Source organism: Trachypithecus francoisi, unplaced genomic scaffold (assembly GCF_009764315.1).
Source record: "Trachypithecus francoisi isolate TF-2019V2 unplaced genomic scaffold, Tfra_2.0 Lachesis_group8, whole genome shotgun sequence".
NCBI classification, from domain to species: Eukaryota; Metazoa; Chordata; class Mammalia; order Primates; family Cercopithecidae; genus Trachypithecus; species Trachypithecus francoisi.
The window spans coordinates 99,711,293-99,736,679 of record NW_022681473.1 but is presented as its reverse complement, the minus strand read 5'-3'; positions in this window follow the sequence as shown (position 1 = coordinate 99,736,679).

The following is a 25,387-nucleotide window of genomic DNA, read 5'->3' as shown; positions in this document are numbered from 1 at the left end:
GGACTAGCCTTGCTGGCTGTGGGGGCGTGGGGTGATGCCTGTCACTCCCGGCTTTTCCCCCAACGTCCCTGGAAACCTATATGATACAGCAGAGGTAGCCATAATCTTCCTGGGAACATAACTCCATCAGCCCAAGAACCACACTCCTATACCCCATATCAGCCACAGGAAGCCCCACCCAAGGAGAGTCTGAGCTCAGCCACACCTAACCCTGCCTCCACCTGATGATGTTTCTCTACTTACCCTGGTAGCAGGCCTGCCATGGTGGCTCATGCTTATAATCCCAGCACTTTGGGAGGTTGAGGCAGGTGGATCACTTGAGGCCAGGAACTGGAAACCAGCCTGGCCAACATGGTGAAACTCCATCTCTACTGAAAACACAAAAATTACCCAGGAGTGGTGGCACACACCTGTAATCCCATCTACACAGGCTGAGGCACAAGAACTGCTGGAACCTGGGAGGCAGAGGTTGCCTTGAGCCAAGGTTGCACCACTGCACTCCAGCCTAGGCAACAGAGTATGACTCTGTCTCAAAAATAAACAAACAAAAAGACATAATCTCTTGGGAGCTCTATGGCCCTGCCCATCACTTGAGAACCCTGAATACTTATCCAGGCGACCCTAGGGCAAGCCTGTATCCTCCGTACACTACTGCAGCTGATGCGCTCTTGAACGCCCACCTCCTGGCTGGAGGCCAACCAACACAAACCATTACAGCAACTCATAAAAGAACAAACCTGCCCCCCAAAAAAGAGAAAACGACAGCTAACTCCACTGCGTGTAACATCCTGGCTACCCAGAGGTCCTGAGTCTTTCCACGTGACAACTTTACTGCCAGCACAACCAGCATTCCAGAAAACCAGCACACTAAACAAAACTACAACCAAGGACCCTCACAGGTTCCACTTTACTCCCCCTGCTACCTTGACCAGAGCAGGTGCTGGTATCCACAGCTGAGAGACCTTAAGATGGATCACATCACAGAACTCTTTGCAGACACTCGCCGGTACCAACCTGGAGCCCAGTGCTTCCACTGGGGTGCTAGACCCAGGGAAAAACAAACAAACAATCAAACAAAAACAGTCACTGAAGTTTGGTTCTCAGAAGTCCCTGTGTCTAGCGGAAAGGGGAGAGCACTACATCAAGAGAGCACCTTGTGGGCCAAAAGAATCTTAACAGCAGCCTTTGAGCCCCAGATAGCTTCTCTGACATTGTCTATCCTAATGAGAAACCAGGAAAACAATTGTGATAATACAACAAAACAAAGTTCTTTAATGCCTCTAAAATATCACACTAGCTCACCAGCAATAGATCCAAATCAAGTAGAAATGTCTGAATTACAAGAAAAACAATTCAGAAGATCAATTATTAAGCTAATCAAGGAGGCACCAGAGAAAGGTGAATACGAACTTAAAGAAATTTTTAAAATGTTATAGGGTATGGATAGAAAAATCACTAGAGAAATAGATAGCATAATAATAATAATCACAAGTTCTGGAGATGATGGACATACTTAGAGAAATGCAAAATACACTGGAAAGTTTCGACAATAGAATTGAACAAGTAGAAGAAACAACTTCAGAATTCAAAGACAAGGCTTTCAGATTAACCCAACCTGACAAAGAATAAAGAATTTTAAAAGACGAACTAAGCCTCCAAGAGGTTTGGGATTGTTACAACCAAACCTAAGAATAATTGATGTACCCAAGGAAAAATAGAAATCTAAAATTTTGGAAAACATATTGAAGAAATAATTGAGGATAACTTCTCCAGTCTTGCTAGAGATATAGATATCCAAATACAAGAAGCTAAAAGAATACACAGGAAATTTATCACAGAAAGATCATTACCTAGGCACATGGTCATCAGGTTATCTAAAGTCAAGAGAAATGAAAGAATCTTAAGAGCTGTGAGGCACAAGTATCAGGTAATCTATAAAGGAAAATCTATCAAATTAACGGTAGACTTCTCAGCAGAAGTCCTACAAGCTAGAAGGGATTGGGGTCCTATCTTTAGACAAAACAATTATTAGCCAAGAATTTTATATCCAACAAAACTAAGCTTCATAAATGAAGGAAAGATAGTCTTTTCCAGACAAACATGCTAAAGGAATTCACCACTACCAAGACAGCACTACAAGAACTGCTAAGAGGAGTCCTAAATCTTGAAAAAAAAACTCAAAATACACTAACATAGAATCTCCTTAGAGCATAAATCTTACAGAACCTATAAAACAATAAAATAATGAAAAAGCACAAATTATTCAGACAGCAACTAGCATGATGAATAGAATAGTGCTTCATATCTCAATACTAATGCTGAATGTAAATGGTCTGAATGCTCCACTTTAAAGATAAAGAATGGTAGAATGGATAAGAATTCACCAAGCAAGTATCTGCTGTCTTCAAGAGACTTACCTAACACATAAGGACTCACATAAACTTGAGGTAAAATGGTGGAAAAAGATATTCCACACAAATGGACACCAAAAGTGAGCAAGAATAGCTATTCTTGTATCAGACAAAACAAACTTTAAAGCAACAACAGTTAAAAAAAAGACAAAGAAGGACATTGTATAATGATAAAAGGTCTAGTCCAACAGGAAAATATCACAATCCTAAATATATGCACCTAACACTGAAGCTCCCGAATTTATAAAACAATCACTGCTAAACCTAAGAAATGAGACAGATGGCAACACAATAATAGTGGGCACATCAGTACTCCACTGACAGCACTAGACAGGTCATCAAGAAAAAGTCAACAAAGAAACAATAGACTTAAACTATACCCTAGAGCAAGTGGACTTAACAAATATTTACAGAACATTCTACCCAACAACTGCAGAATATACATTCTATTCATCAGCACATGTAACATTCTCCAAGACAGGCCATGCGACAGGCCACAAAACAAGTCTCAATAAATTTAAGAAAATTAAAATTATATCAATTACTCTTTCAGACCACAGTGGAATAAAACTGGAAATCAACTCCTAAAAGAAGCCCTCACAACTATACAAATACATGGAAATGAAATAATCTGCTGCTAAATGATTGCTGGGTCAACAATGACATCAAGATGGAAATTTAAAAATTCATAATGACATAACCTATCAAAACCTCTAGGATACAGCAAATATGGTGCTAAGAGGAAAGTTCCCAGCATTAAAAGCCTACATCAACAAGTTCAAAAGAACATAGACAATCTAAGGTCACACCTCATGAAACTGGAGACACAAGAACAATCCAAACCCAAACCCAGCAGAAGAAAAGAAATAACCAAGATCAGAGCAGAATTAAATGAAATTGAAACAAAACCCACAAAAGATAAGTGAAATAAAAAGCTGGTTCTTTGAAAAGATAAATAAAATTGATAGACAATTAGTGAGATTAACCAAGAAGAGAGAAGACCCAAATAAGCTCAATTAGAAATGAAACAGGAGATATTACAACTAATGCCACAGAAATACAAAAGAGTATTCAAGGCTACTATGAACACCTTTACACACATAAACTAGAAAACCTAGAGGAGATGGATAAATTCTTGAAATAGACAACCCCCCTAGATTAAACCAGGAAGATACAGAGTCTCTGAACAGACTGATAACAAGCATTGTTAAATGGTAATTGTTAAATGGTAATTTTAAAAATTGCCAACAAAAAAGTCCAGGACCAGGCAGATTCACAGCTGAATCTGTGACTAATATCCAGAATCTACAAGGAACTCAAATCAGCAAGAAAGAAACAATTCCATCAAAAAGTGGGCTAAGGACATGAATATACAATTCTCAATAGAAGATATACAAATGGCCAACAAACATATGAAAAAATGCTCAAGATCACTAATTATCAGGGAAATGCAAATCAAAACTACAATGTGATACCAACTTACTCCTGCAAGAATGGCCATAATCAAAAAATAATAAATGTTGGCATGGATTCTATGAAAAGGGAACAATTTTACACTGCTGGTGTGAATGTAAATTAGTACAAACGCTATTGAAAACAGTATGGAGATTCCTTAAAGAACTAAAAGTAGACCTACCATTTGATCCAGCAATCCCACTACTGGGCATCTACCCAGAGAAAAAGAAGTCATTATATAAAAAAGACACATGCTCATGCATGTTTATAGCAGCACAATTTGCAATTGCAAAAATATGGAACCAGCCCAAATGCCTATCAGTGAATAAAGAAAATGTGATATATATGTGTATATATATATGTATGTACATATATGTGTATATACATAGTGTGTACACACACACACACCATGGAGTACTACTCAGCCATAAAAGGAAACAAAATAATGGCATTTGTGGCAAAAACCTTGATGAAATTGGAGACCATTATTCTAGGTAAAGTAAGTCAGGAATGGAAAAGCAAACATCATGTATTCTCACTTGTTAGTGGGAGCTAAGCTGTGAGGATGCAAAAGCATAAGAGTGATACAATGGACTTTGGGGACTTGGAGGGAAGGGTGGGAAAAGGGTAAGAGATAAAAGACTACACGGTGGATACAGTGTACACTGTTCGGGTCATGGGTGCCCTGAAATCTCAGAAATCACCACTAAACAACTTATTCATGTAATCAAACACCACCTGTCCCCCAAAAACCTATTAAAATGATAATAATGGTAATGACAAGTATGAAAAAATAAAAATTTATAAAGAGTTTCAACAACAGACTAGAACAAGTACAAGACATAATTTCAGAGCTTGAAAAATACTTTCAGATTCACACAATCAAAGATAAAAAAGAATCAGAGAAATGAACAAAGTTTCCAGGAAATGTGGGATTATGTAAAACAACCAACCTAAGAATAATTGGTGTTCCTGAAGGAGAAGAGAAGGCTAAAACTGATTTGAGACTGTCATTGAGGAAAACTTCTCTGGCCTTGCTACAGATTTAGATATCCAAATACAAGAGGCTCGAAGAACTCCTGGGAAATTCATTGCGAAAAGATCATCACCAAGGCACAATGTCATTAGGCTATCTAAAGCCAATACGAAGGAAAGAATTCTAGGAGCCGTGAGACAAAACCATCAGGTAACCTATAAGAAAAACCCATCAGACTAACAGCAAACCTCTCAGCAGAAACCTTACAAGCTAAAGGAATTGGTGTCCTGTCTTTAGCTTCCTTAAACAGGATAATTGTCAGTCAAACATTTGGTATCCAGTAAAACTAAGTTTCATAAATAAGAGAGAGAAATTCTTTTTCAGGTAAACAAATGCTGAGGGAATTTGCCACTATCAAACCAGCACTATGAGAATTGCTAAAAGGAGTTCTAAATCTTTTATTATTATTATTATTATTATTATTACTATACTTTAAGTTCTAGGGTACATGTGTATACACGTGCCATGTTGGTGTGCTGCACCCATCAACCTGTCATTTACATTAGGTATATCTCCTAATGCTATCCCTCCCCCTGACACACACACAATAGGACCCGGTGTGTGATGTTCTCCCTTCCTATGTCCAAGTGATCTCATCTTGAAACAAAAGCTTGGTATTCACCAAAATAGAACCTCTTGAAAGCACATAATTCACAGGGCCTGTAAGACAGTAATACAATGAAAAAACAAAGTAGATAACAACTAATATGATGAACAGAATACTACCTCATATCTCAAAATTAACATTGACTGTAAATGGCTTAAATGATCCACTTATATAGAATGGCAGAATGGATTTTACAAACCCACCAACCAAATATCCGCTGTCTTCAAGAAACTCACCTAACACATAAGGGTTCATATAAACTCAAGGTAAAGGGATGGAAAAAGATATCTCATGCAAATGGAAACCAAAAGTGAAAAGGAATAGCTATTCTTATACCAACCAAAACTGACTTTGAAGCAACAACAGTAAAAAAAGACAAGGCCATTATTTAATGCTAAAAGAATTAATCCAACAAGAAGATATTACAATTCTAAATTTATATGCACCTAACACTGGAGTTTCCAGATTTATATAATAATTACTACTAGACCTGAGATAGATGGCAACACAATAATAGTGGTAGACTTCAATACTCCACTGACAGCACTAGACAGATCATCAAGAATGAAAATCAACAAGAAACAATGGACTTAAACTGTACCCTAGAACAAATGGACATCACAGATATTTACAGAACATTCTTCCCAACAACTGTACAATATACATTCTTCTCATCAGCATATGGAACATTCTCCAAAATAGACCTTATGATAGGCCACAAAACATGTCCCAATAAATTTAAGAAAATTTAACTTGTATCAAGTATCTTCTCAGACTACAGTAGAATAAAGCTGGAAATCAACTCTAAAGGAACCCTCAAAACTATACAAATACATGGAAATTAAATCTGCTATTGAATGACTTTGGGGTTAACAATGAAATTAAAAGGGAAATTTAAAAATTATTTGAAATGAGTGATAATAGTGACAGAAATTTTCAAAACCCCTGGGATATAGCAAAAGCAGTGCTGAGAGTCCTAAAGTTCACAGTATTAAATGCCTACATCAAAAAGTCTGAAAGAGCACAAATTGACAACCTAATGTCACACCTCAAGGAACTAGAGAGACAAGAACAAGTAAAACCCAAAGCCAGCAGAAAATAACAAAGATCAGAGCATAAATTAATGAAATTGAAACAAAAAACACAAAAAATAAATAAAACAAAACGTTGGTTCTTTGAAAAGATAAACAAAATTAGTAGACCACTAGCAGGATCAACCAAGAAAAGAGAGAATATCCAAATAAGCTTAATTAGAAATGAAACTGGAGATATTACAACTGATAGCACAGAAATACAAAAGATTTTTCAAGGCTATTGTGAACAGCTTTATATGCACAAACTAGAAAATCTAGAGGAAATGGATAAATTCCTGGAAACATACAACACTCCTAGATGAAATCTGGAACAAATAGAAATCATAGACAAACAACAAGCAATGACATTGAATCAGTAATTTTTTTATTTTTTTATTTATTTTATTTATTTTATTATTATACTTTAAGTTCTAGGGTACATGTGCATAACGTGCAGGTTTGTTACATATGTATACTTCTGCCATGTTAGTGTGCTGCACCCATCAACTCGTCAGCACCCCTCAATTCATTTATATCAGGTATAACTCCCAATGCAATCCCTCATAGGCCCCGGTGTGTGATGTTCCCCTTCCCGAGTCCAAGTGATCTCATTGTTCAGTTCCCATCTATAAGTGAGAACATGCGGTGTTTGGTTTTCTGTTCTTGTGATAGTTTGCTAAGAATGATGGTTTCCAGCTGCATCCATGTCCCTACAAAGGATGCAAACTCATCGTTTTTTATGGCTGCATAGTATTCCATGGTGTATATGTGCCACATTTTCTTAATCCAGTCTGTCACAGATGGACATTTGGGTTGTTTCCAAGTCTTTGCTATTGTGAATAGTGCCGCAATAAACATACGTGTGCATGTGTCTTTATAGCAGCATGATTTATAATCCTTTGGGTATATACCCAGTAGTGGGATGGCTGGGTCATATGGTACATCTAGTTCTAGATCCTTGAGGAATTGCCATACTGAATCAGTAATTTTTTTAAAAATTGCCAACAAGAAGAGGTCAGGATTAGATGGATTCACAGCTGAATTCTACCAAACATTTAGAGAAGAACTGGTACCAATCCTATTGACAGTATTCCAAAAGATAGGGAATCCTCTGCACATGAAGGTGCAATCTGGACCCATAATTTCCAGTCCCCTTCTTTCTTCTCCTGTCCACAGGTGACATAAGCCCCAAGAAAGCACAAAATTCATCATATTCCTCTTAGATGCCTCTTGGCATACAGAAGATGATCTATACGTACATACTGAATGAAACTGAGAGCCCCTGGCCATTAATTCCTTATTTCAGCTACAGATTGAAGGGGGAAACAATAGATGATGATGACTTCAGTATTTACCAGCTAAATTATCAGCAGTTGTTTTTATATAATATTTCTTATGAAAAATTGCCATATATACTGATACATGTGTAGCTGCTCTTAGGCATCAATAGGGTATCATCCCAGATTGGAATGAGCCTGAGATATTAGAATGGGCCCTTTGGGGGTATCATAAGAACTGAGTTCTGAGTTCTAGTCTTGGCTGGCTTTGTGACTTCAGGCATGTCATTTTAGTTTTCAGGGTTCAACTTACCAGTTAGTAAAATGTGCACATTAAATTAAATCCTCTTTAAAGTTAATTTTAGTCCTCTATTTTGTGATTCTTCCAAGCATAATTCTTAAATGTGAAGCCTTAAGTGATCAAGATTTTATAGCTTGGCCACCAAATTATTACAGCATTATCCCTAAGCTCACAATGTTTGCTAAGAGTAAAATCAACCTGGCTAATCACTGCCGAGTCTCTACTCTGATTGTCAATTCGCAGGCTACAGTTTGGTCAATTTCAAGCCAAGATATTCTCATTGTTACCTTGGTTAAATTAAGAACAAAATTCTTCCAAAGGAATTCGATCTCTTACAATGTTAAATTTCTTACAGATGAACCCAGTATGTAGGTACTCGTGTTTTTATCTGTCTCTACTCTGCATATAGTTTTTACTCTTTCAATAAGAAAATGAACTTACAGATTTTGGGGGTATATTTTTATGCTATAAAAATATAATATTCAAGATAAGATTGTCTTAAAACTAAACACGAAACAACCAATATTATGCTTTCTAATTCCATTTATCTGATTTCTTTAAAGAAAACTGGTTAAAAGAGTTGTGTATACTCACTGTCTCCAATTTCTCTGCTCTCATTCTCTCTTAAACCCTATCTATTCAGGTTTTCTTCCCCTTTACTCCTGAAATTGTTTGACTCTGTGTTCCCATCCAAATCTCATGTTGAATTGTAATCCCCATGTTTTGAAGGAGGCACATAGTGGGAGGTGATTGAATCATAGGGGCAGACTTAGCCCTTGCTGTTCTTGTGATAGAGTGTGTAGTGCTTTCCCCTTTACTTCCTCTCTCTCCTGCTGCCAGGTGATGAGGGTGCTTGCTTCCCCTTTGCCCTTTCGCCATGATTAAGTTTCCTGAAGCCTCCCAGCCATGTTTCCTATACAGCCTGTGAAACTGTGAGTCAATTAATCCTCTTTTCTTCATAAATGACCCAGTCTCAGGTAGTTTTTTATAGCAGTGTGAGAAGGGACTAATACAACTCCATACTGAACACTCTTCCTGTCAGGTTACTAATGATTATCATTTTGTTAAGCGCAAAGATTCATAACTCATGCAGCTGATTTCTCCCTCTGTAACTTCTTTTTGCTTGGCTTCCAGAACATCGCACATTTCTGTTTTTCCTCCTACCTCACTGGATACTCTTTATCAGACTCCCTTGCTGGTTCCTTATCATATTCATAACCTCAAAATGATGAGACACTCCAGGACTCTCTTCTCTACTTAAACTTTTTCATCAGTGATCTCTTCCAGGCTCATGACTTTAGATACCATCTCCATGTCAATGACTCAAAAATGTATGACTGAGCCTGGGCAGCGTAGCAAAACCCCATCTCTATAAAATTAAAAATAAAAGTAGTCTGGTGTAATAGCACATGCCTGTGATTCCAGCTATTCGGGAGGCTGAGGTGGGAGTATTGTTTGAGGCCAAGAGTTTGAGATTGCGGTGAGCCATGATTGTGCTACTGCACTCCATCATGGACAATAGAGATCCTGTCTCTAAAAAGAAAAAGAAATATGTCTTAGATTTCTCCCCCAACTTCTAGTCTCACAAATCCAATTACTACTCAACATTTCTACTTGAATGTCCAATAAATATATCACAAATAAAACAGGTCCAAAACCTCCTCTTATCTCAGAAGTTGCTTCTTCCATAGTCTTCCCCACTTTGATAATAGCAAGTAGTAAATCAGGTCAAAACCTTGGAGTCAATTCTTTACTTTTTCCTTTCTCTGCTACCATATATCTACTCCATTAACAAATCCTATTGACCTTCTTTTCAAACCATATTCATATTCTGGCCTCTTCTCATTACTGCCTACCATTGCTACCATTCTGGACCCAGCCACACCATTTCTCAACTGAATTATTGAAAAATATCTCCTAACTGTTCTCTCTGATTCTACCCTTGCTCTACATCACTCAATAAAGCAGCCTGAGTCATCACATTGAGACATAAGACAGAACATGCTTTAAAGTTCCCCGTCTTACTCAGAGTGAAATCCAGCATACCTACAACAACGTAAAATCTGTCCCCTGGTTACCTTGATAACCTCATACTTTCTCCTCATCTACATTCCACATTGGCCTCCTTTTTTTTTTCTGAACTGTGCCAAGAATATCCCCACATCCAGACATTTGTACATGCTGCTTACTCAGTCTGGAGTTTTCTTCTCCCAGATATTTACATTGCTTGAACTCTCATCCCTTTAAAATTTTGAGTTGATTTCTCCCTTCTGAGTGGGACCTTTCCTAATCAACCTATTTAAAAATGCAACTTGCAAAATGCTTCCTACCTGATACTCTTTACCTGCTTTCCCTGCTTTTTACTTTTCTCTATAGTACTTCACTTTCTAATGTACTATAAATGATCTATTTGCTTACTGTCAATTTATTCCTACTAGAACATAAACTTTAGGAGGGTAATTATTTTTATCTGTTTTGTTCATTGCTAGAGCATTAGCTGCTGTAATAGTACCCGGCACAGAATAGGTGCTCAACAAATACATGTTGAATAAAATATCTTTTTTTTTTTTTTTAATGGAGTCTTACTCTGTCACCCAGGCTGCAGTACAGTGCTGCAATCATAGCTCACTGCAGCCTCAAACTCCTGGGCTCTAGGAATCCTCCCAACTCGGCCTAAGTAGCTGGGACCACAGGCCTGAGCCACCAAGCCTAGATAATTTTTCAATTTTTTTCTAGAGATGTGGTCTTACTATGATACCCAGGCTGGTCTTGAATTCCTGGCCTCAAATGAGCCTCCCTACTCAACCTCCAAAAGTGTTGGGATTATAGATATGAGCCACTCTGCTCAGCCAAAGTATTAATTATATGGAGATTTTGCTTACTAGTGTACAATGAAATAAATCTACACACTATGTATCTGAAAGTCTCAAATGCAAAGCAAATCTATTTTTCTTTATGAGTTCTTTAGAATCCCACACAGTGGCATAGATGAAACCCCTCTTCTAAAAAAGCAGGCCACAATGATCTCCACGCAATTCCAAGTCATTTCACAGTAACTTCTCCAAATAACAGATAATTTGTTTCTTTAAAGTAGATCATTCCATTACCTCCTACTCCAATAGTTGAATGTCAAAAATCTCCAGTTGTGTTTTAGCTTCAGGCACTTTAAATGAGTGGTCTTTTCAGCACATTTGCTTGGGGCATATTTGCTTCTAGCAGCAGAAGAAAAGCAGACATTAGTAAGTTTGTTCCACTTAGTAATCTTTAAAGACTTGGCTCAAATTCTACCTCCTCTCTGAAGATTTTCTTGAACCCACCTCTCTCTCTGTAAATAACTCAGAATCTTTCCCTCATTTTTGCCATCTAAATAATATTTCTATTTTTCACCTGAAATATATTATTATGCTTATTTTTCAAGTCTGTCTTTTCCATTAGGATGTAAGTCCCTGAATTTAGGGCTTCTTTGCCTTCATAACACTGGTGTGTAGATAGGGACTGGTGAATAGTGTAGTCTCAGAAAATATTGATCAAATTAATGAACACAGGTGAATATATGAATGATCAGTGACCAACTGATTAAGTATTGCTTTCCAGGATCACAGCCATGGTGAGAGTACCAATGGAGAGGTTATGGTAGATAATACCATTATTATCACCATTATCACTATCATCATCATCGTCATCATCAGCATCAAAGAACTATGCACCTGTTTGAACCAAGTACTATGCTAGGCAAAGATCCTTGTGCATAAGGACATTAATAGTCAAATTGAAGGGACAGGCATGACCACAAAAAGATGTATAACAGTCTACATAATGGGAAGCATAGAATAAATGTCCAGTAAAAAGAAGCATAGGGTAAGTGCCCAGCTAGTTGAATAGACAAAAGGATAGTACAAGTTCAGACTAGGATGATTAAGGAGGCCTTTATGGAAGATGTAGACATTTAGTTGTGTCTTGAAAGACAAAATAACCAAGCTGCTTATACAAAGGAGGCAGCACAACTCAAGCAGGTTTCACCAGAGAAAATTCTGAAAGGCAGACTGTATATTTCCATTCTTTGATGAGGCATATAAGAAATAAAGTGACTAAAAAAGGAGGATAATTTTGTTAGACTCCGATTCCTCATTTTTGAAAAAACAAAACATCAAAATAAATGAGATGCAATGGAAGGGTGTAGTGCCAGAGTTCCAGTTCAAGCTATTTCATGTTTGAGGCTCTGATATTGACAATATGTCTTCTTCTTCTTCTATCTTCTTCTTCTCCTTCTTCTCCTTCCTCCTCCACCTCCGCCTCCTCCTCCTCCGCCACCATCTCCACCTCCATCACCCAGGCTGGAGTGCAGTGGCGTGATCTTGGCTCACTGCAAGCTTCACCTCCCAGGTTCATGCCATTCTCTTGCCTCAGCCTCCTGAGTAGCTGGGACTACAGTTGCCCCCACCATGCCTCGCTAATTTAGTTTTTGTATATTTAGTAGAGATGGGGTTTCACTGTATTACCCAGGATGGTCTCGATCTCCTGACCTCGTGATCCACGCTCCTTAGCCTCCCAAAGTGCTGGGATTACAGGCGTGAGCCACCGTGCCTGGCCTTCTTCATTGTTTTGAGTATAGCTTTGATGTCTGTGAAACGGAGAACTAGACATGACTTCTGAGACCATTTAAGTGTGTGTAACTAAAGCAGATTATGTGGATGTGAATGCTTTAAAAATTATAAGTGCAATTTACCTGTAGAGGATTCTTTGAAGATTAGATAAAATTACACAGTCAAGATATTTGTGAGCAATGACAAGCTGCTTTCCTTCCTAAAAGGATGCCTTCCTTGCATCTACTTAAGTGTTACATGACTAAAATGATATAACCCAGATGGGTATGTCTGCAATGCAGCTGGGATAATATATCCAGTGCTAAGATTTATAGAGTACAGTTTAATGCTAGGTATATTTCTACACACTTTACATGAATCTTTTTTATTTTTAAAAGTAATTTTAACTTTTTCTTTAGTTACGGGAGTGTATGTGCAGGTTTGTTACATGAGTATACTATGTGATCCTGAGGTTTGGGGTACAATTGATTCTATCACCCAGATAGTGAGTATCATACCCAAAAGGTAGTTTTTCAACTCACTCTTCCTTCCCTTCTTCTTCCCTCTAGCAGTCATCAGTGTCTATTCCTATCTTTATGTCTATGTGTACTCAATGTTTAGCTTCCACTTATAAGTGAGAACATGTGGTATTTGGTTTTCTGATCCCATGTTAGTTTAAGATTATGGCCTCCAGCTGCATCTGTGTTAATGTAAAGGACATGATTTCATTCTTTTTAAGGCTATGTAGTATTCCAATGGTATACATGTACCATATTGTCTTATCTCATCCACCATTGATGGGCACCAAGGTTGATTCCATGTCTTTGCTATTGTGAATAGTGCTGCAGTGAATATACAAGTGCATGTGTCTTTTTGGCAGAAAGATTTATTTTCTTGTGGATATATACCTAGTAATAGGATCACTGGGTCAAATGGTAGCTCTGTTTTAAGTTCTTTAAGAAATTTCCAAACTGCTTTCCACAGTGGCTGAACTAATTTACATTACCACCAACAGTGTATAAGCATTCCCTTTTTTCCATAGTCTTGCCAATATCTGTTTTTTTCTTTGTGTGTGTGTGTGTGTTTTACTTTTTAACAATAGCCATTCTGACTGGTGTGATTTGCGTTTCTCTGATTGGTGATTATGAGCATTTTAAAATATTTGTTGGCCAGTCATAGATTTTCTTTTGATAAATGTCTGTTTACATCCTTTACCCATTTTTTAAAGGGATTATTTGTTTTTTGCTCATCGATTTGTTTAGGTTGCTTATAGATTCTGGATATTAGACCTTTGTCAGATGCATAGTTTGTGAATATTTTCTCCCATTCTGTAGGTTGTCTGTTTACTCTGTTGATAGTTTATTTTGCTGTGCAGAAGCTCTTTAGTTAAATTAGGTCCCACTTGCCGATTTTTGTTTTTGTTGAAATTGCATTTGAAGTCTTCATCATGAACTCTTTGCCAAGGCCAGTGTTGAGAAGGGCATTTCCTAGATTTTCTTCTAGATTTTTATAGTTTGAGGTCTTATATTTAAATTTTCAATCAACTTTGAGTTAAAATGAATTCTTATAGACTTACTATTATTCCACTTTCACAGATTAGAAAACTGAGGTTCAAATTACATAAGCCTGTCATATTGGTCCCAAAGTTATCCACTTATCCACAATGGTTAACTGCTTTGAAAAGACCTGAAACAAATCAAGTCATGAATCCTAATAAAATATAAAGTGCTTTTAGTTTGAAATCAGTAAATCTGACAAACCAAACCAAAAGAAAACAAAACCCAAAACTCTTCTAGATTGGTTTAAAATCAGACAAGAAGGCCGGGCGCGGTGGCTCAAGCCTGTAATCCCAGCACTTTGGGAGGCCGAAACGGGCGGATCACGAGATCAGGAGATCAAGACCATCCTGGCTAACATGGTGAAACCCCGTCTGTACTAAAAAAATACAAAAAACTAGCCGGGCGAGGTGACGGGCGCCTATAGTCCCAGCTACTCGGGAGGCTGAGGCAGGAGAATGGTGTGAACCCGAGGCAGAGTTTGCAGTGAGCTGAGATCCGGCCACTGCAGCCTGGGCAACAGAGTAAGACTCCATCTCAAAAAATAATAATAATAAATAAAAATAAAATAAAATCAGACAAGAAAAATACAAACAAAAATGCAAAAGTATTATTAAACAGATGGAGCTTTTGCAGCCTCAAATAGAGGCAAAATAAAAACCCAAACAGAGGTTTCATGTCATGAAATCCACTACTTTGCCATCTAAAGTATGAACTTAGCACTAATTTATGAGAGAAACTATAATCAGATTTTTATGTTCTGCCTGTGGATTAAAAAATGACAGATGATAAAAACAAAAATGACAGATGACATGTTAATGGGGAATCTTTTCAGAAAGTTACTTTAGTAAAAGAAATTTCCTAATGTCAGCAAGGAGTGTAGAGTTCATAAGTAAAGAATGTTAACCACTCAAAAGAATTTGTCACAGTTTTGCTCTTTGGCATCAAATGAACTGTTGGGAATGCAGTTTAAATAGTTCAGAGATTCCTTATAAATCAAGAACAAGTGATGATATGTCATGGATGCCCCTCCCTGCCCCAGAATTGGAGATCTGTCAATTGTTCCTTTTTTTTTTTTTTTTTTTGGTAGAGAAGGGATTTCACCATGTTAGCCAGGCTGGTTTTGAGCTCCTGGCCTCAAGTGGTCTGCCCACCTTGGCCTCCCAAAGTGGTGAGATTACAGGCATGAGCCACCAGGCCCAAACTAATTCTTTCTTTCTTTCTTTTTTTTCTTTTCTTTTTTTTTTTTTTGAGGCGGAGTCTCGCTCTGTCGCCCGGACTGGAGTGCAGTGGCCGGATCTCAGCTAACTGCAAGCTCCGCCTCCCGGGTTTACGCCATTCTCCTGCCTCAGCCTCCCGAGTAGCTGGACTACAGGCGCCCGCCACCTCGCCCGGCTAGTTTTTTTTTTTTTTTTTGTATTTTTAGTAGAGACGGGGTTTCACCGTGTTAGCCAGGATGGTCTCGATCTCCTGACCTCGTGATCCGCCCGTCTCGGCCTCCCAAAGTGCTGGGATTATAGGCTTGAGCCACCGCGCCCGGCCAATTGTTTCTTTCAAGAGAGATTAGGAGCAGCTCCTTAAAGGAGACAGGACTCAGCTCATTTGTTTTTGTAACTTTAGTGTCTAGGACCTAGCCAGGCACTTAGCCCAGTTCTAGCAGAACTGTGATGAACACAAAGAAAACGAGGGAAAGAGAGAGAGACAGGTGGGAAGGGGGAGAGAGAGAGAGAGAGATAGCAGGTCATGGTTATATTTTAGAATGTTATCATTCTTGCGCTGAGTTTACTTGGCAAATACCTCCAGAGACTGACTTCAGAGATTTCTTTTTTGTTTTTTTTTTGTTTTTGAGACGGAGTCTCGCTGTGTCACCCAGGCTGGAGTGCAGTGGCGCCATCTCGGCTCACTGCAAGCTCCGCCTCCCGGGTTCCCGCCATTCTCCCGCCTCGGCCTCCGAGTAGCTGGGACTACAGGCGCCCGCCACCGCGCCCGGCTAGTTTTTTGTATTTTTAGTAGAGATGGGGTTTCACCGTGTTAGCCAGGATGGTCTCGATCTCCTGACCTCGTGATCCACCCGCCTCGGCCTCGCAAAGTGCTGGGATTACAGGCTTGAGCCACCGCGCCCGGCCTTTTTTAAAATTAAACTTTTTAATTTGGGGGTAATTATAAGTTTGCATGCAATTGTAAAAAATTAAATAGAGATATTTCATGTATACTTTAACTAGTTTCTCCAAATGGTAAAATATTGCAAAACTATAGCATAATATTACAATCAGGATATTGACATTGATACAGTCAATATAGAAAATATTTCTATCACCACAAGAATCCTACATGTTTTTCTTTTATAGTCATATCCACTTCTGTCCTACACCTCCCTTTCCCATTCTGAACCTCTACCAATCACGAATCTATTCCCCATTTCTACAATTTTGTCATTGTACTAATGTTATAGAAATGGAATTATGAGGTATGTAAGTTTTGAATATTGGCTTTCTTTACTAGGCAAAATTATCTGGAGTTTCATCCATGTGGTTGCACATATCAATAGTTCCTTCTATTTTATTGCCAGTAGTATTCCATAGTACGGATGTACCACAGTGAGTGGATTAACCATTCACACATTGGAGGATACCAAGTTGTTTCCAGTTTGGGATATTGGAATAAAACTGTTATGAACATTTGCATACAGGTTTTTGTGTGAATATAGGTTTCATTTCTCTAGAATAAATGCTCATAAGTGTAATTTCTGGGTCATATAGTAGTTTCATATGTGGGTTTTTTTATTTAGATATAATTTACGTAGCACAAAATTTATTCCTTTAAAGTGTACAGTTCGGTTTCTTTTCAGTGTATTGCTAAGATTTTTTACAGCCATCATCTCTATAGAATTTACTACTAAATTCTAGAACATTTTCATTTCTCTAAAAGAATGTCATAACTGTCAGCAGTCACTCTCCATCTTTTCTTCCTCCTACCCTCTTATAGTCACTAATCTACTTTCTGCTTCTGTGAATTTGCATATTCTGGGTATTTCATATAAATGTAATCATACAATATGTGACCCTTGTCTGTTTTTTTAATTAACATAATGTTTTCAAACTTTATCCATGTTGTAGGATGAATCGGCACTTTATTTATTTATATAATTAAATAATACCCTATTTAGCAGATATGCCACAGCTTGTTTATCCATTTATCATTTAATAGACATTTTGGTTGTTGGTATACCTTCTGGTGATAATAAATGATGCTATTATGAACATTCATGTACAAGTTTTTGTGTGAACATATGTTTTGTTTCTTTTGTGTAGATATTTTGGAGTAGAATTGCCATGCTATATGGTGACTCTATGATTAACTTTTTAAGGAACTCTTTTCCAAACTTGAGCAGGCCTTAATCCCAAAGCCCTTGTTTGATCCCTTCTCCTTTCCCTATAAGTCATTTTTTTTTGTTGTATAGTTTTATGTTTTAAATTTAAGTTCATGATTCACTTTGGGTAAATTTTTATATAAAATGTGAGACTTAGTTCAATTTTATTTTATTTATTTATTATTATTATTACTTTTTGCCTATGGATGTTCAATTGCTTCAGCACCATTTCCTGAAAAGGTTATTTTTCCTCCTTTAGAGTGATATTGTGCCTTTGCCAAAAATCAGCTAGGCATACTTACATGGGTCTACTTCTGGGTTCTTCTATTTCTAGATTATTTATTCTGCTCCATTGATCCACATGTCTATTCTGCCAATACTACACAGTCTTGATTAACGTAGGCAGAGCAACTTTTGAAATAGGATACAGTGATTCCTACCATTTTATTCTTCTTTTTCAAAATTGTTTTACTACATTTCCTTTGCCTCTCCATGTAAACTTTAAAATAACATTTTCTATATTTATAAAAATCTCCTTGCTGGAATTTTGGTAGGATATCTATCAAATCTATAAATCACTTTGGGAAGAATTGACATATTTATACTATTCTGAGCCTTTAAATCCATGAGCACAGTATGTCTTTCCATTTCTTTAGATTTTATTTAATTTCTTTCATTAGTGTTTTGTTTTCTTCAACAAACAAATTCTATACATATTATATTAGTTTTATACCTATTTATGTCTTTATTTGTTGATTGTAAGTGGGGTTGCATTTTTAATTTTGTTGTCCATGTGTTCATTGCTACCACATAGAAATGCAATTAATTTTTGTGTATTTATCTGCATTTTCTGACCTTTGTAACTGACCAACAGGCTCATCTTACCCACTACCCAGATAGAGCCTATTTATCAAGACAAAGAAATTTTCATAGAGAAAGGGTTTAATACACATAGAGCTCACTAAATGGGAGGCTGGAGGTTTTTCTTTTTTTTGAGACGGAGTCTGACACTGTTGTCCGGTCTAGAGTACAATGGCACGATCTCAGCTCACTGCAACCTCCGCGTCCTGGGTTCAAGCGATTCCCCTGCTTCAGCCTCCTGAGTAGCTGAGATTACAGGCACTCACCACCATGCCCGGCTAATTTTTTGTATTTTTAGTAGAGATGGGGTTTCACTACGTTGACCAGGCTGGTCTTGAACTCCTGACTTCGTGATCTGCCCACCTTGGCCTCCTAAAGTGCTGGGATTATAGGCATGAACCACCGCACTCCGCCGAGTTTTATTATTACTTAAATCATCTTCCCTGAAAGTTCGGAGGCTAGAGTTTTTTAAAGATAGTTTGGTGGGCATGGGGCCAGGGAATGCTCACTGGTTGGATCAGGGATGAAATCATAGAAAGTTGAACTTGTCTTCTTGCCCAGAGTCAGTTCTTGGGTGGGGATCACAGGATCAGATGAGCCAGTTTACTGGTCTGTGTGGCACCAGCTTATCCATCAGAATGCAGGGTCTGAAAGATACCTCAAACACCAATCTTGGGTTTTACAATTGTAATGTTATTCATAGCAGAAATTAGAGAGGTTAGGAATCTTTTGGCCTCTAGTTGCATGACTCCTGAGCCATCATTTCTAATCTTATGGCTACTTTGTTAGTTTCGCCAAGGAAGTCTGGTCCCTAAGGAAGGAGGGGATTTGTCTGTGGAGGGGCTATTATTATCTTTGTTTCAAAGTTAAAGCATAAATTGAATTCTTCCTAAAGTTAGTTCAGCCTATAACCAGGAATGAACAAGGGAAGCTTAGAGGTTAAAGGCAAGATGGAGTCAGTTGAGTCAGATTTCTTTCATGGTCATAATTTTCCTATGTCAGATTTTTCTCAGTGTCATAATTTTTCCAGAGATAGTTTCACCTTGCTGAATTTATTTGTGATTCTAGGAATTGTTTTGTAGATTATTTGGGACTTTCTACATAGATAAATACAAAACAACTGTGACCAGGAAAGAAAAAAAAAGGGGGGGAGCAAGATGGCTGAATAGGAGCCTGAATAGAAGCCTGCAGTGATTGGAGCAAATTGGACAGGAACACCAAATTGGACAGCCATCCACTCACACACAAACATCTTCAAAAGAAACAAAAAGCAGATGAGCGATCACATTATCTGGTCTAACATCATATTAAGAAAAGAGGCACTAGAGAGTGGAAAAGACAGTCTTTAATTGCTGACATCACCACGCCCCGTGAAGCCCTCCACATGGCATGGAGGGATAATCTGTGTGCTTAGGGGAGGGAGAGTGCAGTGACTGTGGGACTTGCACTGGAAGTTAGTACTGCCCTGTCATAGCAGAAAGAAACGCAGGGCAGAACTCATGTGGTGCTCATGGTGGGCGCATTTAGGCCAGCCCTAGCTAGAGCATTTAGGCCCAGTTCTCAGCCACCATGAGATAAAGTGCCCTGGGTCCCTCCTTGAAGGGAGGGACCCAGTCTTGGCAGGATGTATTACCTACTCACTAGAGAGCCCTTGGGCCTTGAATGAGCATCAGCAGTACTGAGGCAGTACTCACACTGTGGGTCCTGGGGGAGACACAGGGCCTCGCTGGCTTCAGGTGTGACCCAGCACATTCCCAGCTTTAGTGGCCACGGGGAGAAACTCCTGCTAGAGGAAAAGAGAGGAAAGAATAAAGGGGACCAGTCTAGGCCACAAGAACTGCAGTTCCTGGGCAAGTCCTGGTGCTCTACTGGGCTCAGAATGAGTGGACTTGGGGTTCACATGACCAAGTGAGATCCAGATTGGGGCAGCCGAGGGAGTGCTTGCATCACCCCTCCCCCAACCCTAGGCAGCACTGCTGGTGGCTCAGGGAGACATTCCTTCCCTCTGTTTGAGGAGAAAAGAGGGGAGAATGAAGAGAACTTTGTTTTGCAATTTGAATACCAGCTCATTCATAGAATAGGGCACCAGGGAGAGTTCTGAGGCCCCGATTCCAGGGCCTAGTTCCTGGATGACGTTTCTAGACACACCGTGGGCCAGAAGAGAACTCATTGACTTGAGGGGAAGGATTCAGTCCTGACAGGATTTATCACCTACTGAGTAAAGAGCACTTGGGCCTTGAATAAACATCGGCAGTACCCCAGCAGTACTCACTGTGGCCTTAGGGGAGACACAGGGCCATGCTGGCTTCAGGTGTGACCCACACATTCCCAGCTTTAGTGGCCATGGGGAGAGACTCCTGCTTGAGGAAAAGAGAGGCAAGAAAAGGGGACTTTGTCTTGTAGTGTGGACACCAGCTCGGCCGCAGTGAGTTAGAGCACCAGGTGGGCCTCTGGCGTCCCCACTTCTAGGCCTTTTCTTCTGGATGGCACTTCTAGACCCAATCTGGGCGAGAGGGGAACCCACTGCCACGAAGGGAGAGATACAGGCCTGGCAGCCTTCACCACAAGCTGACTGAAGAGCCGTTGGGCCTTGAGTAGCCAAGTAGTACTTACTGTGGGCCTGGAGCGGTGCTGGCTGTGGGAAGAGACTTCTTCTGTATGAGGAAAGGAGAGGGAAGAGTAGAAAGGACTTTGTTTCATGGCTTGGGTGCCAGCTCAGTCTCAGTAGAATAGAGCACACCAAGTAGATTCCTAAGATTCCCAGCTCCAGGCCCTGGCTCCAATGCAGCATTTCTGGACCTGCCCTGGACCAAGGAGGAGCTTGTCACCCTGAAGGGAGGGACACAAGCCTGGCTAGATTCATGACCTGCTGACTGAAAATCCCTTGATCCTTCAGTAAATATCAGTGGTAATCAGGCAGTGCTCACTGCAGGCCTTGGATACAACCCAGTGATGTACTTCAGGTCTGACTGAGCACAGTCCCAGTTGTGGGGGCTACAGAGGTGTTTGTGTCACCTCTTCTGCTGTTCCAGGCAGTTCAGCACAGAGATACTCTATTTGTTTGGGAGAAAGTTAGGAAAGAGAACAAGAATACTCTTTTGGATAATACAGGAAATTCTCCCAGATCTCAACCAAGATCATCAAGGTGGTACCTCTGCAAGCCTTCAAGAGTCACAGTGCTGCTGGGCATAGGTGTTGCCTACTGCACATATGGCTTCAGTGACCAAAGATTTAAATCACGACACTCAATTCCCTTTGAGTACTTGGAAATCCTTCCCAAGAAGGATGGGTACAAACAAGCCCAGACTGTGAAAACTACAATAAACACCTAAGGATTCAATGCCAACACCTCAAATAACATCCACAAGCATCAAGAACACCCAGGAAAATATGTCCTTATCAAACAACCTAAGGCACCAATGACTAATAGAGTGGCAGAGACTTGTGACCTTTCAGACAGAGAATTCAAAATAGTTCTTTTGAGAAAGCCCAATAAAAATTCAAGATAACACAGAGGAAGAATTCAGAATCCTGTCAGATAAATTTAACAAAGAAATTAAAATAATTAAAAATCAAGGAGAAATTCTAGAGCTGAGAAATTCAATGGACGTATTAAAGAATGCATCAGAGTCTCTCATGAGCACAACTGATCAAGCAGAAAAAACTAGCAAGTTTGAAGATAGGGTATCTGAAAATACACAGTCAGAGGAGACAAAAGAAAAAAAACAAGGAGAATGAGGCATGCCTACAAGGTCTAGAAAATAGCCTCAAAAGGGCAATAATAAGAGTTATTGGCCCAAAAGGGAGCTAGAAAGAAAAGTTGTGGTAAAGTTTATTCAAAAGGGTAAAAACAGAGAACTTCCCAAACCTAGAGAAAGATATAATCAGTACAGAAAGAACACCAAGCAGATTTAACCAAAATAAGACTACCTCAAGACATTTAATACTCAAACTCCCAAAGGTTCCTAAAACATCAAAAGGAGCTCCAATAGGTCTGGCACCACACTTCTCAGTGGAAACCTTTATAGATCAGGAGAGAACAGCATTACATATTAAACATGCTGTAGGGGCAGGGTGTGGTAGCTCATGTCTGTAATCCAGCACTTTGGGAGGATGTGACGGGTGGATCATGAGGTCAGCAGTTCGAGACAGGCCTGGGCAACATGGTGAAACCCCATCTCCACCAAAAAATACAAAAACTAACTGGGCATGGTGGTGCACACCTGTAATTCCAGCTACTCAGGAGGCTGAGGCAGGAGGATTGCTTGAACCCGGCAGGTAGAGGTTGCAGTGAGCCGAGTTCACATCACTGCACTCCATTCTGGGCAACAGAGCAAGACTCCATCTCGGGAAAAAAACAAAACAAAAAGTGCTGAAGGAAAAAACTTTTACCCTGGAATAGTATATCCAGCAAAAATATCCTTCAAACATGAAGGTGAAATACTTCCCAGAAAAACAAAAGCTGAGGGATTTCATCAACACCAGACCTGCCCTACAGCAAAAGTCATATATGACAGATACATAGCTAGTATCATATTGAATGGGGAAAAATGAAAAGCCTTTCCTCAAAGATCTGGAACAAGACAAGAATGTATGTCCACTTTCACCACTATTATTCAACATGGTACTGGAAGTCCTATCTATAGCAATCAGACAAGAGAAAAAAAATGGTACCCAAATTGGAATGGAAGAAGTTAAATTAGCCTTGTCTGCAGATGATATGATCTTAGATTTGGAAAAATCTAAAGACTCCACCAAAAAATTATTAGAACTAATGAACAAATTCAATAAAACTATAAGATACAAAACCAACATACAAAAATCTGTAGCATTTCCATATGCCAACAGTGAACAATCTGAAAAAGAAATCAAGAAAGTAATTACATTTATAATAGCTACAAATAAAATAAAATATCCATGAATAAACTTAACCATAGAGGTGAGAGATCTCTATATAATGAAAACTATGAAACATTGGCAAAAGAAATTGAAGAGGGCAGAAAAAAGGGAAAGATATTTCATGTTCATAGACTGAAAGAATCAATACTGTTAGAGTGTGCATACTACCCAAAGCAGTCTACAGATTCGATACAATCCCTATCAAAATACCAATGACATTTTTCACACAAATAGGAAAAATATTTCTAAAATTTATATGAAATCGCAAAAAACTCAGAACAGCCAAAGCTATCCTGAGCAAAAAGAATAAGGAATTGACTGACTTTGAATTATACTACACAGTTATAGTAACCAAAACAGCATAGCATTGGCATAAAAACAGACATATAGACCAATGGAATACAATGAGTAACCCAGAAATGAATCCATACACCTACAGTGAACTCATTTTTGACTAAAGTGTCAAAAACCTACAATTAGGAAAGAACAGTCTCTTCAACAAATGGTTCTGGGAAAACTGAAAATTCACATGCAGAAGAATGAAACTAGACTCCTATCTGTTACCATATATAAAAAAAAAAAATGAAAATAGATTCAAGGCTGAAATCTAAGATCTCAAACTATGAAATGACCAAATAAAGCATTTGGGAAACTCTCCAGGACACTGGAGGGGACAAAGATTTTTTGAGTAACACCCCACAAGTACAAGCAACCAAAGCAAAAATGGACAAATAGGATCACATCAAGTTTAAAAGCTTCAAAAACTCAACAAAGTAGATAATGCACAGAATGGGAGAAAATATTTGCAAACTACACCTCTGACAAGGGATTAATAACCAGAGTATATAAGGAGCTCAAACAACTCTATAGGAAAATTTTAATTATTTGATTAAAAAAATGCACAAAAGATTTGAATATTTTTCCAAAGAAGACACACAAATGGCAAAAAAATTATGAAAAGGTACTCAACATCGTTGATCATCAGAGAAATGCAAATCAAAACTACAATGAGATATCATCTCTCCACAGTTAAACTGGCTTTTATTCAAAAGACAGGCAATAACAAATGCTGGTGAGAGTGTGAAGAAAAGGGAACTCTTGTACACTATTTTTAGAAATGTAAACTAGGAATGTAAAAAAAAAATGTGGTACATAGACACGATGGAGTACTATTCAGCCATAAAAAAGAATGAGATTCTGACATTTGCAATGACATAGATGGAACTGGAAGTCATTATGTTAAGTGAAATAAACCAGGCACAGAAAAGCAAATATCATATGTTCTCATTTGTGGGAGCTAAAAATTTAAAAAGTAGAACTCATGGAGATGGAGAGTAGAAGGATGGTTACCAGAGGCTGTGAAGGGTAATGGGGCAGGGAGCGGGGCTTGAGGATAAAGGGGATGATTAATGGGTACAAAATAGAGTTAGATAGAATGAATAAGACCCACTATGAATATCTGATAACACAACAGGGTGACTACAGTCAACAACAATTTATTGTACATTTAAAAATAAGTGAATAATTGAATTGTTTGTAACACAAAGAAAGGATGCACGCTTGAGGTGATGAATACTCCAATTACTTTGATATTATTATGCATTATATGCCTGTATCAAAATATCTCATGTACCCCATAAACATATATTCCTACTATATACCCACAGAAATTAAAAAATAAAAACTGTGAACAGGGGCAGCTTTTTCCCCTGATTTTTATGCCTTTTATTTCCTTTTCTTTCCTATTTTACTCACTAGAACTTCCAGTATTATGTTAAACAAAAGTGGTGAGAACAAGATCTTTGTCTTGTTCCTAATCTTATGAAGGAAGGATTCAGTCTTTCACAGTTAAATATAATGTTAGATACAGGCTTTTGGCAAATGTTATTAAAATGACGAAATTTCTCTCTATGCATTTATTTATCATAAATGGGTGTGTAATTGCATCAAATACTTTT